Source organism: Astyanax mexicanus, chromosome 6 (assembly GCF_023375975.1).
Source record: "Astyanax mexicanus isolate ESR-SI-001 chromosome 6, AstMex3_surface, whole genome shotgun sequence".
NCBI classification, from domain to species: Eukaryota; Metazoa; Chordata; class Actinopteri; order Characiformes; family Acestrorhamphidae; genus Astyanax; species Astyanax mexicanus.
The window spans coordinates 21,957,253-21,969,307 of NC_064413.1; the positions used below are offsets into that span (position 1 = coordinate 21,957,253).

General features: G+C 40.4%; 1 protein-coding gene across 3 annotated transcripts in view; it reads left to right on the forward strand.

The window, feature by feature from the left end:
- tsnare1 (T-SNARE Domain Containing 1) overlaps positions 1 to 12,055 on the forward strand; it is a 283,761-nt gene that overhangs the window by 10,721 nt on the left and 260,985 nt on the right. Inside the window, exons 2-3 of one of the 3 annotated variants that reach the window (XM_049480129.1) lie at positions 1,139 to 1,220; positions 1,458 to 1,517. The exons of 1 other annotated variant lie outside the window; for it this stretch is intronic. The gene's annotated coding sequence lies outside the window, so the exon portion shown is untranslated. The remainder of the gene's footprint in view (positions 1 to 1,138; positions 1,221 to 1,457; positions 1,518 to 12,055) is intronic. One more of the 3 variants, XM_049480130.1, reaches the window with a different exon arrangement.

The window sequence follows — 12,055 nt, forward strand, 5'->3', positions numbered from 1 at the left end:
ACCCCTGTAGATTCTTATTCTTATTTGTGAAAGTCAACAGCAGCTCTCTGACCCTGGTTGGATCTGTAGCTGAGGTATCCAAAGGCTAGCTTTACAAGTGGCATTAGCATTAGCATTAAACACTGCACTTCAGCGGAGTGGCTTTACTGCTCCTTACAACCAAATTATAAGTATAATTTTTGGACAATTAAAGCATTTTAAGTGCACCTTATATTGTGAAAAAATACAGTAATTATTGTGACAGGCATGCCTTCAACCCCTACCCATATCCAAAGGTGGAAAGTAACTAATTACTAGGGGTACCACAATTCTCTAAATCCTCGATTCGATTTTATTTTCCAAATTTTAGGGTCACGATTCAATTCAAATTTCTTTTTTTTGTGGTCATTCATTGGTTTGATTCATCAAATTTACAATATCTTATTTCAAAAGGTGGGCTTGATATAAGTGATGCAAAGTGATACAAGTGATACTCTAATACACCACATTAGGCACTAATGGTCAAATTTAAATAATTTAATTAAGATATATATGTAATGCCATCTAGTGGCTTTTTTGGTAGCAGCAGTGGGCACATAACAAAATAAATAATAAAAAAAATACAGGAACAGTGATGTAAAAAATAATAGAACAATTAGAGCCTTAACAAACTGAACTCTATCTTACTATAACAGTTAAACATGTAAAATAAGACTCGGTCCCTGAGAACGACATTTTTTTTCTTTAACAAAGAAAAATTATTAACTTTATCTGAGAGAAAGATGCTTCTTAAGGTATTAAAACTATTAACATATTTGAGGCTAGACAAAACAACTGTTATTTTTATATTTTCAAGTTTTTCTTTAAGGAGAAAGGGCTGCTCTTTGAGCTACAGTGTGCTACGCCATTTGCGTAGCGCGCTGCGCAATTTGCGGGAGGGATCGTTGATCCTCTTTTTGACTTTGATGCTCGAGACCATGACATAATTTCGATCGATTTCGATGAAATATCAAAATCGTGACACCCCTACTAATTACAGTTACATGCTCAGTTGTAGCGCATAAAAAACGGGCCAAAGAGAAGCGGAGAGGGTGCGCTGAAAGTAATCGGAAAGATGTATTATTTTAAGTGGTATATTTCATTATTTGTTTCATTACAGAGTCTTTGGCCCGTGACTTCAGATATATTTCTCCTTCTGGCCCCCAACAAAAAAAAAAAAGTTTGGACACCCCTGCTTTAGGGTAAGTAGGGCTGAATCTGATATCTGAATGGGATAAATCTTTGAAGGCAAGGCTGGTGACCACTCATGTAGACCATTTAAGCAGCAGTAAAGTTTTATTTTGTATATAAATAATTGCAACAGTGGTCGCATTGCCTTCAGAGCAAAATCTGTAAATGCGATTTTTGTTTAAACTGTTTGATCAAAGCTATTTAGGAAAGTTATTTTGTAAGTTTTGTTTGTACGGCACTTTTCACAGAGATGCTGTCTACACAGTTCCAGTGAGAGCTTCAGGGGGGAGCCAGGAACGCACAGAGCTGTGAGTACTCGGACAGGGTCATGCACTGGCACAGCAACAGAGTTCAGAAAGATTCCTGGGGGTTTCTTGCCATTTACAAACCATGTCAACACAGCAGTGATAGCAGTAATATTAAAAGAACTCTGGGAACAGTGGAATGAGCTGCTGTGGTAGTGGAACAGGAGTGAAAACTCCTTAAAAGAAAATGTATTTTCTCCTTTTCTCTTCAGTATTATAGGTGTAACAAATATCAATGTTGTATCATATAACAATATTTTGTTTTGCAGTACTGTATCAATTTTTATTATTATTTTACATTTTACAGATGGCGGTTTATTATGTATTTAAACTCAGACTGCTAAAAATCAGTGTTGTACTTAGTCATTAGATAATGATGTCTATTTAGTATGGCTGTCTGAGGATGCTTACATATGAGAATTGGCAGTTAGTATTCTTCTCCAAGCATGTTGAATATCTCTAGCATTAAGAGAAGGATACATTGAAAAAAATATAAAGATAGCCACTGAACTTCTAATTAATAAGAACACAATGGGAAATACCCAGGTCAAAAAAAATAATTGAGATCATCCAATGCCCAACTTAAATCTATATAACACACCTCACTGAAATATTCAGGAGTTCTGAGGACAGTGATTAGATGGATACAGGGTTGTTGACCACTTTTTATCAGCAGTAATGTTTTATATAAGCAATAATACACAAGAGGGAGTGCTATAAAGTGCGCTTGTAGGCACAAGGCCACAAACTTTAAGTATATTATTGTGTAAACAGGATATGAAAATATGATCTGTTTGGTTATAAAAACTCAGCAAGTTAAACTAGTTCCATTGCTGCTCTGTTTGTAGATGCTGAGCTGTTTGGCTTGTAAGCGCTGCATCGTTGCTAGGTTACCTGTTAGTGGCGGAATAATACAAGAAGAGCTTCAGTTACGGTGCATTACCAGCTGATAACAGCACTCATAGAATGCCTCTCAGCCAATCACAACATTTAAAAACAAATTTATGATATTTTTGATATTTAAATATCCCTCAGTCTTGTGTCCTCAGACCAAATCGCAATAATAATAAAAAAGATATACAGTAATAATAGCAAAGAACATTCAGTTTTTTATTTTAAAATTTGGAAAATTTTGAAAGTATTTTTGATCAACATATATTAAAATATCAAAATTCTATTAATTGTTTTGTCTTTTTTTTTTAGCATTTTAAGCAGGGCTGGTATATTGTATTATTACAGAACAACATATTTTAGCTATTAATATACAGTACTTACTCTTTAAGAAAATCTCCTGAAAGTAGAATAAAATGGACTTGCTTTGAAAAAAAAAAGGATAATGGGTGATATAAATATCAGCATAGATATTAAGCTCATGTCTATAGTATGACTGTTTATTGGCAAGAACTTAGTGATAGGGTACAGTACAGGGGCTTTGATTCATTATCTATATGGTGATAATGTAAGCAAGGCTTTAATCAGGACCGCCCCAGGAAAGGAAGATCAAGAGTTATCTTTGTTGCACAGAATAAGTACGTTAGAGTTACCAGGATAAAGACATTTAAATCTCTGTGTGCTGTGTGTGAGTGCGTGTGGGTGTCTTTGTGTGTGTATAAAGGGGGGGTTCAGCTCTGTCTCTGTGTGTTGAGGAGTCTGACTGCCTGGTGGATGAAGCTGTTGCAGAGTCTAGTAGTGGAGGCTCGGAAGCTCCTGAATCTTCTGCCGGATGGTATCAGAGCGAAGAGTCCGTGTGAGGGATGGGTGGGGTCGTCCACAGTGCTGGTGGCTTTGCGGATGCAGCGTGTGGTGTAGATCTCGGTGATGGAGGGGAGAGAGACTCCGATGATCTTCTCAGCTGACGGCACTATTCTCTGTAGAGTCTTGCGGTCTGAGGTGTTGCAGTTCCCAAATCAGACGGTAATGCAGGTGCTCAATATACTCCGGATCCACAGTCCCTCTGTAGAACATGGTGAGGATGGGAGGTGGGGGATGTGCTTTTCTTAGTAATAAGAGATAAGAGACATCCAAATACTTCATAAAAGATTATGGTTTGTTTAACACTTTTAAGTTACCAATTATTCCAAATGTTCCTTTGAAATGCTTCCATCGGAAATCTTCCTTTAGTGGAACATCAGAATCATTTTAACATGATGTCAAAGAGACTGAGTCCAAACAAGGAGATGTTCCAGAAGAAGCTCAAACGGTGCCGCATCAAGCTCTGCAGCATCATTACAGGTCACACATAACTTTTATTAGTCATGTCTACTGGAAGAGCGATTTGTATTTCAGTTTCTGCAGCTCTGGAGGATGAGGGAGCATGCGGCTAATCTCCCTGGCTAAACTCTCTTGGGTAGTATCCCCTTCTGGTTGCTTGGAGGAGCTTGGCTGCTGCATAAAATCAACCAGCATGCCCAATCCGGTTTGGATGGTGGATCACTGGGTTGCTGGGCCTGCGCTGAGGATTTTGACAGCAAGATGATAAATGAACATCGGTGGTCAATCCAGCTTTATCCGTCTCACTACACCACGTTAGTAGGAATTAGAGGTCGAAAACTGAGGCTAATCGCTGAAATGGATTATATTTTATGTGTGCTAGCCGGTTTGACAGCTGAGGTGTTTGGGGCCACATGATTTAACTGTTAATGAGTTTACTTTGGTGTTTAATGAAGATGTGACAGTAAAAGTTGGGAGATTCCAGAGCTTGGCACTGAGCAGTTCTTCAGTGGTCAGATTGCAGTTTGGCTTTATTCCTAGAAATACATCACCATCATCATCATCAAAAAAAAAAAGTCTCACTCAGAAGGATTGGGTGTTGGATTGCCGTAAGGCTGCACGATATTGGAAAAAATGTTACATTGCAAATGTCCTGTTTTTTTGACGCTACATATCGCGATAATAATCATTGCAGGGCCCATGACATCACCAGCCCCCACCCCCACCCGCACGCTCGTCTCGTGTCCGGACCGATCAAGAGCTGAGTCAGCGCTGAGCACTCAAAACAGGAAAACAACAGTAATTGACCATTTAATCAGGCATTTAAATGGCTTTTTAAGAGCGTTTTTCTGGTATTGAAAGCATAAATTCAGCTGTGACTGGAAATATCTGCGCAAAACTGTGCTGGACTGAGGTGCACAGCTTTCGGCGCATGAGTTCACAAGCATGAACCCAACCATGTGGAGGATGGAGGCCATGCGGCTCCCCCTTGTGCATCTCAGGCAGCAGCAGCCTGTCACTCACACAGACACAGAGACAGCGCTGTGTATCCACTTCTTGTTTCAAGAATGAAAACATTGCAACATGATGTGTTTTTGACATCCTGCGATGTGACTATTGCACATTCGCACATCACGATGACGATGGTTTAACGATATATAGTGCAGCCCTAGACTGAGGTGCTATTTATAGGAAATTAAAGATTTCTGGGAGCAATACATGATTAAACATGTAGATGTGGGCAACATTTTTGTAGGTAATGCCACCATGCCAGATTTCTTAGCATGGAGTTGTGAAGGTTCCTAATGGTGTCCTGCAGTAACCAATTCCGCATAAGGTAGTTTGAATATTCTTGTGCAGTTCCTGTAGATTTTGCAGTAGGTTCTGTGTGTCAATAGGGTGTCCGATAGCACCCCAAGCATTTTCAATTAGTGATAGGTCTGGCAATGCAGATGACCATTTGTGTCTTTAAGGCAAACTCTTGAGATGGCAGCAGCATGTGGATGAGCATTGTCCTGTTGGAACTACAAGGTAGACTTCAGAATTGATGGTATGATTCAACGAATGGAAAGTGAACTGGATTGGAAGACAATTAGAACAATAAGGTTACATAACATTCACATCCAAATGTAAAACTTGAATGTTTTGCATGTCTCGCAAATCCAAACCAAGTCACACCAAGTTTCATTTCTGTCATTTGATTCCTTCTGGGTGCTTAACATACAAATTAAATTCTTCTTCTGGCAGTCAAGGCAGCTTATAAATACTGGATCTTGAGTACCAAGAAAAGGGGGCTCCCAAGTGGTCCCATCGTCTTGAGTGTTGGCACTCAGCCCTCTCTGATTAGGACAAAGGACTTGAGGGTCATCCCTGGTTAAGTCACAGCCACCAAGGACAAGAGTCCGAGAGAGCATAATTGATGTCTCTGTCTCTGGGTGGGGGCGATGACCCTCTTTACTCCTACCAGCAGTCATCATAATGACAGCTATTCAGTGAGGCTGTCTGTGTCTGGTTACATAACAGAATCGACAGTTAGCATTCTCCTCCGAGCGTGTTGAACTGTGCAGCGTTGGTTCCTACTTTTCATGTAACTCTTAGGGTCCTTTCCCAACTGAAAGTCCGGACCGTGGTCCGAACCAAGGTTCATGTGTTCGCTACGTTGTATATATTTGGTCCGCTCGTTTTTGTTTTCACACTGCAGTTTAGGGAGCGCACCTAAGACCTTTGTGTGATCCTCCTACATCCTTTCATCATCACTTACGTGTCGATGCGTTTTCCTTAACTTGACACTGATTGGTTTTAGAAGGACATGCGTCTGACCTTGGCGTGTTGACAATTCAGCGGGTGATTCATTCGGCGGAAAGCCTTTCCAGGATTGGTTTGGTAAGGATAAAATGAATGAACAGATTCATTTCGTCTCCATAGTAGTGCTGCTATTGTGATTTTTATACCACCAGCAGCAGCAGCAACTTCAGGTACAGTACTCTAGATTAGTTCAAATTCGCCAAACGAGCATGCTTCTCCTGAAGCAACTCGCCACTGACAGATAAGGAGGAAAAACGGCAAGCAATTGTTAGTGGGAGAGACGCTGTGTGAATCAGTTATGTAGCCTGGGGTCTGTGTGCACGGCTCAGGGGAACCGGTGTTCTGTCGAGTCATGCTACCCATCGATATGTACTTCTTTACGGCACTGCGCATGCGCCCACCAACAGTTTTTTTTTGTATGATTTCTTGTTTTCAATGATAATTCCTTAAGTTTTCATTAGGAACATCTGATTGGATGTTCAAAAAACATGTAAATAGCAGTTAAAGCATAGCAATGGCAAGTTAAAAAATAATAATAATCTGTAAAACTATAAAAAATACGGTTTATAGTCACCTATATGACCATAACTTTTTAATAGTAAAGAAAAAAAATGGATCATAGAAACCTATACCACTTGTTCTTGAAAATGTTTTATGGGCTGGTCTGAACAAATACTTAATTGACCAAATTATTTAATTTAATAATTATTTACTTTATGATTTGTACTTTTTTTTACATCAAATAAATAAAAGTAACTATGTGACTTTTACTCAAAGTACCTTTTAAATTGAGTACTTTTTTACTTTTACTTGAGTAGAATTTTAGCAAAGTAAAGGTTCTTTTACTTAATTACAATTTTTCAGTACTTTTTCCACCTCTGAACAAATCCATGTTTAATTCAGGAGGCCTTGCACACATCTCTCACAGGTCACTTCAGAATGTTTTAGTTTCCATGGGACAAGGCAAAAGTCATGATCCTTGTTTCTGCTTCAAGACGTTTTGGCCTGTTAGTGTGTACTAGGGCTGGGGCGACGCATCGACATAATCGACGTCATCGATTACAAAAATACATCGATTTGCATAACGTGCGTCGGCGCGTCGTAAACATGGCGGCGCCTGTGGAGAGCATTAGAGGTTAGATCGGGCCCAAAAATTCCAACTGGCTGTTTTCGGGCTGTTTTAATGAGCGAAATATGATCAGAATTATGTTAATTAACACGGTAACATAGAAGCATAGAACTATTATTTAATTAAAATGATTTTTAAGAACAGCTAAACACAGTTCTGCAAGTCAAACGCGGAGGAGTTCACGTGCGAGAGAGAGAGAGAGAGAGAGAGAGAGAGAGAGATTTGCTTGTTCTACTCACAGGTGAAGGTTCTCTTTGATCTCCTCGTGCTCATATTCTAGTCCCATTCATAATTCTGCAGCTCCCTCAGTGTTTTCTGCCGTATTTTGCGACTCTCTGCTGAATCTGACTCCCGCTTCGCGGACAGAATCGGCACAACACCCCCGCTGTAGAACTGCGGTAGTGAAAACAGCGCTTATAAATAAATTAGTTTAGTTTCACTTTCAGTTTTCGTTATTTTTTTTAAAATAAAAATATAATTAAAAAACAGACGCCTACATCTCGGACTATTTTCTGGAGCCCGGGTCGGATTTACGGGCGGGCCTCGGGTCATGTCGGGTTCGGGCAGAGAATCTAAGCTCTAGAGAGCTTGGACTCCGGAGAGCAATCTCCAGCTACAAAAAAACGCCAGCGGGCATCTAAAGTTTGGGAGCATTTCACGCAAAAGGGCAACAATGTGGTCCTCTGCCATACGTGCAAAAGGAGCACTTGAAGCGCAAACATCCAGGAGCACTATGTCAACAGAGTCACACAGTAAGTTACCGTTTACATCAGGGTCTCCGCGGGTGTCCTTAAAAAGACTTAAGGCTGTCTACCAAAGGTTTTAAACCTGCCACAGGCAGAAATTATACATTTTTGGTTTATATTTGTGCATGGCATTTCGCAGTTTCCAGAAACAGTAGCATTATTCATAAGTTCAGGTGTTTAGCTAAGCTAGCTGCCTTAAGTTATTTTAGCTAGCGCCGTCGGCGCTGCGGTGTCACACCGTTTTCTGTCACCGTCGGAATTTTGTGACCAGTGCTCACGGTTATGAGCGTTCATTGGCAAAACGGAAGCTTTCTATACCTACACCTTACCCTCAGCCCTAAACTTAACTGTTTTGGCCAGTCGGGGTAAACATTAGAAACGAACACGTTTCGAATCGGCCAGTGCACCGGTCTGCTGAGAACTACTTGCCAGTGGTCACAAAATCTAGCGGTCACAGAAAACAGTGCAACACACGGTTGTGGTGTATGGGAGCTTATCCATTTTTAGCGTTATAGATCTAAACAACGTGCTGTACATGTAAGTGATTATAAGTGTGGGGTTTGGTTTAGTAGGCTTGTGTTGTTGTTGTTGTTGTTATTATATATAAATATAGTAATTTATCGTTTGCTTTAAAACGTAAAATAATTATTTAAATATGTTTCTCAATGAATAGATTAGTCGACTAATCGAAAAAAATAATCGTTAGAATAATCGTTTAAAAAATAATCGTTAGGGACAGCCCTAGTGTGTACTATTACCCTTATAAATGATAAATGCTCTGTTTAACAGAAAATGAAAACGTTAGCATGTTAACATTAGACACTCTGTTTTGTTTTGCCATCATAATCGTATCAACTTGAATTTTGGGCTTTGTGAATAGTTACACCATTAAACGTTAATAAATTATATTAATATCTATCTGAATATACAAAATACGTAGGGCTGGGCTTAATCAGTAATTACTGCGGTTGATGAGCCCATTTTTAATACGTACAACACAGCCTCCACTCAACTAAATTAAATCATTTTTAATTAATTTTAATCAACACAAAGCAAGTGAGTACATGTATCACTCAACACGGACAAGCCTGGAGTGACGATTCATTTCAGCATCTTTATTTTCTTCCTGATTCTGGACGTGCACTTTGATAAAAGCTAAAAATATATTTATAAAATAAATAAAGAATGGATTATTCTATATAGATTTTATATAGAATTGTGTAAGATTTGCAAATGGGTCAAAATTAATATAATGTGCCTTTAGTGTCCACAGCATAGTTGTTTCCATTTCATACAAACACTGTGTAACAATACCTTTACTCTTTAACAAAAAACGAATGCGTGAGAGAGCAAGAGTTTGTGTGTCAGGGTGCCTGAGACAGTTCAGTCAGGACCTTTTTGGTATTACATCTTGATACCCAGCCCTAGCCCTAATGCTTATTTTCTCATGGACAGTTTTTTTGTGTATTCAAATACTTCATCTTTAAAAAAGAAAATAGCATAGAGAAGGAAGTGTCAGATTGCAGCTACAGCTACAATGAAGTACAGGGGTTGGACAATGAAACTGAAGCACCTGGTTTTAGACCACAATAATTTATTGTCCTGACGGACAGTTCTGGTGGAAACAGTTGAGGTGCACACTGAATTCTGCCATAATTTGAGCAGCCGTGGTTTTATGTTTTTTTGGATACAATCTGGGTTAGTACCCGAACATCCCTTTCAGACAGCTTCCTTTTACAGCGTCCACAGTTAATCCTGTTGGATGTGATTCATCCTTCTTGGTGCTATGCTGACATTACCCTGGATACCGTGGCTCTTGATACATCACAAAGACTTGCTGTCTTGGTCACAGATGCGCCAGCAAGACGTGCACCAACAGTTTGTCCTCTTTTGAACTCTGATATGTCACCCATAATGTTGTGTGCATTGCATTATTTTGAGCAAAACTGTGCTCTTAACCTGTTAATTGAACCTTCACTGGTGCAATAATGTGCAATTAATGAAGATTGGCCACCAGGCTGCTCCAATTTAGCCATGAAACCTCCCACACTAAAATCTTGGTGTTTCAGTTTCATTGTCCAACCCCTGTAATGTGTAGTATGGCAATGTGCATGGCAACATGCCAGGCATCTTAACATGGAGTTGTAGAGGTTCCTAATGGTGTCCTGTGATAGTCCCATCCCAAGTGGTGGAAAGCAGATGGCACATCCAATAGCATCCCAAATATTTTCAGTTGGGAATGGGTCTGGCGATGCGGTCAACATGCATCAGAATGGAAAGCATGTGCCATGGGAAAAGCTTATAAAGTTGATATGATTGTCTTTTTTGATAGTGACCAACATATTATTTAATCTGCTTCAAACTAGCAGTTTATTCTTTTTTAACACTAATTCACTCAAGACTGGTTTTGATACTTGTGGTGGATTGAGGAGGTGTATTATCCCATAAACACGGACAGGTTACACAAGATAAACAAATTACATGACTCATCGGCGACAGATTTCACCATCTGCCAGACTTCGTCAGAGGAAGCTAGTGGTGCATGTTTTTCCTCAGAAAACAGACCTGTTGGCGACGTCATAGCCCAGGCTAATGAATGCTGTGTGGAAACTGCCTATAGGAGCCAGTTTATCGTATTCAGACACAGTACCCATGTGACACTGCAATATGCAATGTGACGACATACGGTCTGATTTAAACATGTCATATTACATAACGCACTGTAAATGTATGTGAGGGAGCATGATAAACGATAAATGATGAGATGATTCATTGGTTGTTCTTCTTAAACCACTGTTAATGAAAGAAATTCAGAATTTTCTTTGGTCCATGTTCTCAGTGTTCCTCAGGGGATCAGGTGAGGTAGGGGTGTGTCTAGCTCTTCGCATGTTGCGCTGAGAAAGCCATGGACAAATCTGTTGGATCATGGGAAACCCATCACCAGGAAGCAGTTGCTGCAGGGGGAAACATATGTGGCGAGAGGAGAGAACCAGAAGGCTGCAACTTGGATGTCCAGTGGGCCATCTGTCCCCAACCCTGACGAGAGCCAGACAGCCCTGAGAGGCAGAGCAGCTCTCCCAAACTCCAACCCCGAAAACAGCTTGAAATCCCTAAGGGAAAATTTCATAGCCATGTGCAACAAAGACAAACCCGCGCTGGCTGCCAACACAGCTTTTAGCCCTGCGCGAATGTATACATCCCTCGCGTGCCTTCGTCCAGCGCTATGTTTCAGAAGCTGGCACACTTAAAAGGGAGCGAGAGCGTGGCTGGCGTTAGGCTTTGATCGAAGGTTTGTAGCCAAGCTCTTTTCAGAAATGTGTCAATGTGACACGTCCATGCCTTGAGGCTCTCGCGCTCTGCCCGGGAATTCAACCCACAATGGTTTAAACAGTTTATATGTTTTAAACAACATATCGTCAGTGTGCAATGACTTAATAACTCTGCTGGAGAAAGAGGTTAACAGCTTTTAATGTAAGACAGTGTGAAAAGAGTTTATTTTAGGTTATGTATAAAAATTTCTGTTGTGCCATTCATCAAAAAAATTTCACAGTTACTCTTTTCCACCAAAAAAGGGCTGGTGCCGGAGCCAGTTCCTGCGAACCTGTGAACGTTTTAAGAACCAGCCCGTGTTTTCACTGCTTTAAGGAGTCCCTCACTACGTATGTGAATGTCTGCGTCAACAGAAGCCGGGGGGGCGATTTGAAAACAACATGGCCGAAAACAAGCTCCTCTTGAAACTTGTGCTGCTTTCCTCGGTGGACCACTGTTGATTCATTTTCATTCATTTAGCTGCTTCTGCTGCTCTTAGCTGTGAATGGAGGTGAGGTTTGTAGACAACTTTGCTCCGGAGACGCTTTAAAGCCCCGCCCTTTGGCCGCACGCGTCACAGGTTCGCTGGTTCCAGACCAGCAAGATTGTGGGGCCAGAAAAGCCGGTTCTGTTCTGGCCCCACAATCTTGCTGGTCTGTAACCAGCGAACCTGTGATTTTGCGGTGGAAACGCAAAGAACCGTTCGAGAACCATGCCGGTGGAAAAGCGCCCAGTGTAAGGGACAGTTCTTGTTTTTTAAATTATGTAGTAGCCTAAAAATCAACAAGAATTGAGAAAATATTAAAAGCTTCAACTCAATCTTAAAAGAAAACTCCAGTGTG